The sequence below is a fragment of the Protopterus annectens genome, chromosome 4.part0 (genome assembly GCF_019279795.1).
Source record: "Protopterus annectens isolate FY-2018-M chromosome 4.part0, PAN1.0, whole genome shotgun sequence".
In the NCBI taxonomy this organism is placed as follows: domain Eukaryota; kingdom Metazoa; phylum Chordata; order Ceratodontiformes; family Protopteridae; genus Protopterus; species Protopterus annectens.
Genome location: NC_056733.1, coordinates 1,161,995,376 through 1,162,002,879, shown reverse-complemented (window position 1 = coordinate 1,162,002,879; position 7,504 = coordinate 1,161,995,376).

Here is a 7,504-nt window from a genome sequence, read left to right as displayed (position 1 = left end):
GCTGTGTTACACAAGGGACATAATTTAATACAAACAAGAAGGTGAATCAAAGAACTCTTATATGTTTGCATGGTCCTAAAAATGCGTGCAAGATGCCTATGATTTAAAAACTGCTCAAAGATAAACTTAATCTGCCACTGGCCAGATGCATTTTCTTAAATGTGGGTTTCAGTGTTGTTTCAATGAATGTGAGTTTCAAAGGCAGAGAAGTTTTAATACTAAGTCTGTTTTCATTGTGAGACTGTATTGCTTTGTTTTGCAAATATCTATCAGTGTCTGTGCTATAAAAGTTGAAATAAAATTTTTAAATTAAATCCAAATATCTGTAATCATTGTAGAAGTAAAGCAGAAAACAGTATGTACACTGAAAGGTATGAAAAGCATTTATATGGTAACTGGGGTGAAGTAATGGGACACTGGAATGGCTGCGGGGGGGGGGGTTGTGTTAGGGGGTCCCCAGTCCATTACCCTGCCATTGACTTAATCCGGCTCTAAGTATACCAAGAGAAGAAAGTCTGGACAAAAGCAAGTTTAATTAAAATGCTGAGCTCTTTGGCTGCTGGGTGAGGTATAAACGTACACTTATTATATCATATGTAAAATTAGGAATTTTTCCTTCAAAGTGAATGTCTAGATTACTGTCTTTGGCTTAAGCTGTGAACAGGTGTTTTTGTAAGCAAGTAAGTTTTAAAAGTAAGAAAATACTGAAAGTCATGGAAATGCTAAGCTTCTCATAACTGCAAAAATATTAGCTTGATTTTTTTTCACTAGCAAACATTTGATGCAGATGGCATGTCTGCAGCAGAGGCAGATGTACTTTCTTTTCTGAGTGAAATTTACAAAGACACTGCTGAGTATATTTCCATGGAGACAAGTTGCCTACAGGTGCAAACAGTTAATCTTAAAAATTCTGAGTAGTCTTTACTGAGGGAAATGCAAAATTTAAAGGTACAACGGCAAGCAGTTCAGTGAAAAAATAAAGTTTGAAATTATGGGAAGTGAATGGGGGCAACAACCTCCCTAGTAGACTAAATACTTTAATGCATTTAACAGAACAGTGTACATTTAGTTTTATTTAAAGATGTCCAGTGCACTTTTTCTTAGAGCTGAAGTTAATGTTTTCTGAAAGCATACAATCTGTTTTTCCTATTCAAGCAGGAAAGACAGATAACAGAAGGACAGATAGCAGTCAGTGTAAGTGGAAGCAGAGTGTAGCATACGCTTTAGCATGGGTAATCTTAATTTTAGGTTAGATAACTCCTGTAGGTGCAGTTGTCAATTTGGGGTAATTGTTTCCTTCTGGAGAGTTAAACATCAACTTTTGAGGATGTACATAGTTTTATATGTTTGTTCTAAGTTAATAGGGGATGGGGTGTTTTGAAAATCCACCTAGTTTTTGTATGAGGGTTTTCATTAAGACAAAAAGTTTTGAAAAATGAGACAGATTCAAATGGAGATAAGAAGTAATAGCTGTACAAAAGAACAACCTGCCAAACATTAGTCTATGCATGCAACACAAAAGCTGAAAATACACATTAAAAAACTGTCATATATAATATATCAGAACAATTACCTTTTTATCATAATAGCAATGCATATTATCCTGGAAAGTGAATCGCCTTATAGGTACAGGTAAAAAGGAATGAATGGCCTTACAGGTACAGGTAAAAAGGAATTAATGGCCTTACAGGTACAGGTAAAAAGGAAAGAGTATTGAAATATATTAAGAAATGCAGCATGCAAACTACAATGCTGCAGGAGACACATTTGGAAACAAATGAACGTGTGAATATGGCAAAGAGAAGATTTCATAATGGATATTTGGAAGAAAATCAAGGCCAAAGAAAAAGGGGAATAATTATAATAATTGCTAGCGGAGCTTCAGTAGCAGAGAAAAAAGACAAAGATGGTAGATTTGTGGTAGTAAGGGGCTATCAGCAAGGAAGGAGGATTATAATGGCATGTAGTTAGATTCCACTGAAAACTGCTGTTAAGGAGCTTAAGAAATTTTGGGAACAAATAACTAGCTTTCAGCAGGGAATATTACATATAGGTGTGGACTAGAATTTGATTTGCTATAGTGAGGATGTATCAGGGGATCCTAGAAGGCACAATATAACAATAGACAATAGATTTCTGAAGAAATTTATGAAAATGTTTGATATAGAATTTGTGAATTCAGTAGAAGGAACTCTGACAGAATTTACATATTATTCACCAAGGTACAATAATTGGTCTACACTAGATAGGAATTATTATATTTCACAGAACATGTGCATTTAATTGAAAGCTTTGCCACACAATAACTATTTCAGATCATGCATCAATAAAAACTAAGATACAAATGCATGGTAATGAAGTAAAAAAAAAATAAGACACTGGCACTTCCCACCTACCTGTTACAAAGAGAGGAATTTAAGGAATGGGTAGTGGAGAAATATGTTTAGAAGTTGTAGCTAGTGACTGGGATGAAATGGAAATGGATTTCAAAAATGAGGGTAGAAATAAAAGAGAAAGATATATGGTTAAGGAGTACTATAAATTACTTAGATGGGCTGACAAAGGTTAAAGTATTGCAGAATAAGGGGGATATCACAGAACAAGACGAGGAGCAAATGCAGAGTATAAAATAGAAAATAAGGGAGTATCTGGATAACATGCATGAATTTAGAAATATTGCTGTTAACTAACTATATTTTGATAATGACTCTAGAAAACACAAACTTTTAGCACAGCAAATTAGGCAACAGAAAGTTGAAAGGGTAGTCACCAAACTTAGGGACTCTTTATTTATTTATTTATGTATTTATTTATTTCCAGTTTGATGACCAGGGATATCCACTGGGCCAAGCAGAGCCCATTTTCAGTGAAGGCCCAGGGAGAAAATCTCCAAAAGCAGTTAACAGAATATAACTTAAGTAAAGTATGGAATATACAGTATACAAAAGCATAAATATACAATTTAAAATACAAATACAAAATAAGGGCATATACATTTAAAAAACACAAATGTTATAATGTAGATAAAGTCAAAAGTAATACAGATAATATAATTAAAAGTACAAGTCATAAAGTGTTAATACAAGTCTAGTGTTTGTTCTAACAATAATGTTAGTGATCAGAGGTGACAGTAGATGAGATTTAAGGGAGGTTTGAAAGAGACAACAGTGTAATTTAGATGGGAAGGGAGCAGGAACAGTCCCAGTTTGAGGTAAGGTAAGAATGGAGGAGAGATTTGAAATTAGAGTTGTTGTGAGTACAGCGGAGGGAGGGGGGTATAGCAAAATATACAAAAGAGGGATATAACAAAATGGTTCTCCTTTATAATCTCGAGATACTGAAAGGTCGAATTTCATTATCTCTAAACTATAAAGTCGAACAGCCCACAATCCCAAAACACACAAACACGAAAAACTGAAATCCTGAACATTAACAAACCATACACCACACAACACGCACACCATTCAACCCACAACGCACAAACTACACAATCCTACACTACATCTACGTAAGGGGGCAAGCCTGCCTGCACCCCCCATGTGGGGGGCTGCACCCCGACACCCCCCTACTTATATACACCAACTCTGAGATTGCACTAACAGCTGAAAAATGCATCACTCACATGCAAACATTCCACACTCCCTCGCACACACACACATCACACATACACAAACACAACCTCCCTACCCTAACCCACATGCACAACTTACAATAAAACTCACATACACTCACTTACCTTCACTTCCATAAACCATCCCTGCCAAACACTTCCCGTCCCGTTGCTACACTACATAAGCGCGGATTCGAGCTATTCAAATTCGCACTTATGCACTTTTGAGTATTTACATTTTCACCTTTACGGTCCCGGGATACTGAAATTCAAGCTTTCAGTATTTCGGGATTGTAAAGGGGAACAAACAAAATATAACAAAAAAAAAAAAAAATAAATAAATAAATAATCAGATATCCTACAGAGGTTTTAGAGATATTCCAGAATTTTATGAAAATTTGTATAAAACAGAGAAATGTAGAAATAAAGAAAGAGTACAAATGAAAATATTTATAGAAGACTTATTTATCCCAAGGTTAGAGGCACACAAGGCTCAGTAACTAACAATTAAGATAAGTCTCCATGAACAGATGATATTCCTGTGGAAATCAGAAGGAAAGAAAATGATAAAGATGTGGGAAATTTTGTTTAGTAATATTTTAAAAGGAGTGGAAGCACCAACATCTTGGAAGAAAGCTGTGGTGGCTGCATTGCCTAAAGATAGCAAAGACCCTTCCGGCCAATTTCATATACACCCATTTCAATTTTAAACCACAGTTATAAAGTGTTTGTCTATACTAGATAAAAGAATGGCAAAGGTGTTGCCAAAATTGATATTGATCAGTGTGCTTTTGAGGAGGGGAGGCAAACATTTGACAACATTAACACAGCAGTGATGATCCAGAGAGAAGCAGAATGAAAGAAACTATGTCTGTTGTTGGTGACTCTTGATGCAGACAAAGCATTTGAGAGAGTAATCTAGGATTTTATGAGTAGGGCATTGGAAGCATTTGCATTCTCCAATACAATAATAAGTTTAATTAGAATGATATATGAAAGATCTGAGGCAAGACTTATACTGGGTTTGTGTTGTGTTTGAACAGGGGAACCAGGCACGGGTGTCCTCTTTCCCATTTGTTATTTGCTTTATATTTAGAGCTATTGGCAAAGGAAGTAAGGGACTCATAAATACAAGGATATAATTGGTATGGTAATCAATAAAAGCTGGCTTTATTTGCAGATGATATTATTTTGTACTTGATAAATCCAGAAAAGGACATCCCAGTGTTCTGGAAAATTTTAAGCCAGTTTAAGGTCTTTTCAGGATATAAAATTAATGAAGATAAAACTAAGGCTATAGCAGTAAATTGTGTACCCACACATGATTTGGTTCAGTAATGCCCAAATGTATTGGGACATGATAAGATTAAGTACTTACGAGTATGGATTAAAAAGGCTTCTTTTATGGCAGCTAAGGATATGTGGGATGAGACTAAACAAAATATAAAACAAAAAATGAGATACTGGAAACTCTTGGTTATGGATATGCATAGTAAGATACAAGCAGTGAAAATGTTTGCAGTCCCTTTAGTCTTGTATACAACTCAGGCATACTTTTACCAACCAGAAAAGTTATGGGCAATAATTAAAAGACAATTGAAGGAATTTTTCTGGGAGGGGAACAGAGCAAGAGTTAAAATTAAGTGGGATACGTTGATCCTTTCAGTAGAACTAGGTGGTTTACATTTACCTGATTTGAATGCATATTTTACAGCTTCACAGTTAAGGCAGATATACATAACACAAGTAGAAGGTTATAATTCAAAATGGAAAAGGATGATGATGAAGCAAGGGGGGAGGTCAGGAAATAGAGAGGGTTGGATTTTGGATGCAGGTTATTAAGGAAAATAATAACAACCATATAGAATATTATATTTATAAAGTAGCAGAAAGCATTCTAAAAATGAAGCCAACATGAAAAAGGAGAAAAGAGATTTTGCCAATAGGGATGAGTGCAGGTAGGGTTTCAGAAAATAGGCAAGAGAGGGCTGGAATCTACTTGAGAAACCTGGCAAAGGAACCAAGATATTGGGAGCAAATAACTAAAGAAGGAAAGGTAACAGAGGGGGGATGGAGCCAAGAAGAAATTTGGATTGCAGATTAGAGACTGCCTTTCCTACCAAGGCTTGATATCAGAGTACAGGGAAAGAGAAAGGGATGGTTGATAAGAAGCTAGAGAGTCCAACTAACCATCCCTAGACCTTGACAAAGCATATGACAAAGTCCAAAGAAAGTTAAGTTTGGTCCGTTCTGTGATGATACAAAGTCTCAAAAACACCAGTAAAATTAGTCCATGCTTATGTACTAGGACCCAATGAAACAAGTGCAGTGTTTGGACTGTCAGAGAAGTTTCTAGGGTGTACCCAGAAAAGTAACACAATGTAGAAAATTATGTGATTAGTATTCACAGGATCAAACTTGCCTGGAAATGACATGCAGTAATTCTTATAATGTAATATAATGTGAAATATACCTCTCAATTGCACAGATTTTCACAGAATGCCCAGATTTTTTCCTCATGTTTTTGGTCTAGTTTTCTCTAGAAAATCGTTGGCAAATCATGAAAGGCTGAAGTCAGAAAATAATGAAAAACATATCAGCTTAAGACTTCATACCCTTCAGCAATTTCATGTTAATGCAAAACCTGTTATTCTATCAACTTTCTAAGCTTGTAAGAGCAATATTTAAACATTGTCCCTATTTTTGGGCCTTTGTTCCCCCGTTATTTATGGCTTTGTCCAGATTTCTTGCTATAATAGGTTGAGAGGTATAATGTACAACAGTATTTTTTCAACATACACACACTGGTTTGGGCTTGTAAGTCTGTTAAGCAAAATGACTATACTTGTCAGGTACTTCTTTTTTTTTTCCGCTGTGCTGTAGAAAATGCTGGTACAGTAACAACAGGATTAAATGTATGCCTCAAAAGAAGTGTTTTATTTATTTATATTCAATACTTTCATACATATTACTAATTTTTCAAACAAGGGTGAACAACTCAGTTTTATTTACTAACATTTCAATTAAGATTAATATAAAACAGTTGTGTCTAGTTCAGATCACATCACATTTTAATTTACTGTTTTGATGAGTTCATATTTAAAGTACCAGGCAAAGATAATATTTGATAAGTCAAAAAATTTTGATCTGGGTTTAATTCAACAAGTTAATTCTTGATTTATCAATGGCAAATCCTGATGAAATTACCAATATTTGGGATATTTTCCAGCATTTGTGCTATGCACATCTTGGTCTAGGTCCTGATAATTCACCAGGATGTTTCTGGGCCACCTGTTTTAAATATATTTCTACAACTATTATATCACTTTTCAATAAAATGTTGTTATATGGTTATGTTCCTCCCAGCTGAAAATGTGTGGGTGTTATACCAATCAATAAAGTGGAACAAGAGGATAATAACATCTCTAATTATAGGCCAACTGATTTGACTTCATTGGTTGACAAGAGTTTCAAAATATGTCTTTAATCAGTACTGAATGAGGATTTAAAGGGTAGCGTATTAAATACTTCTCAACATGGGTTTACACAGAACAGACCAACTTTTACAAATGTTATTGTCTGTAGTTGTGTTTTTTCTAGATCTATCCAAGGCTTTTTTAAATTTTTTTTAGATCTATACAAGGCTTTTTATAGCATTTAACACAATGTTATAACAGACAAAATGCATATGTATTTGACTTACCCTTACATCATTTGTCAGAGATCTCAAAGAATGAGATTAATATTTATAATTCTAACTGTGTACAGATATCTTGAATAGTTCCACAAGGTTTGATTTTAGAACCCATGCTACTTAAAATTTTATTTTGTTTGACGCTTAAATCTTCTTCTAAATGAATGGCTAGATATGCTGATGAACTTAAGTTTGGATGT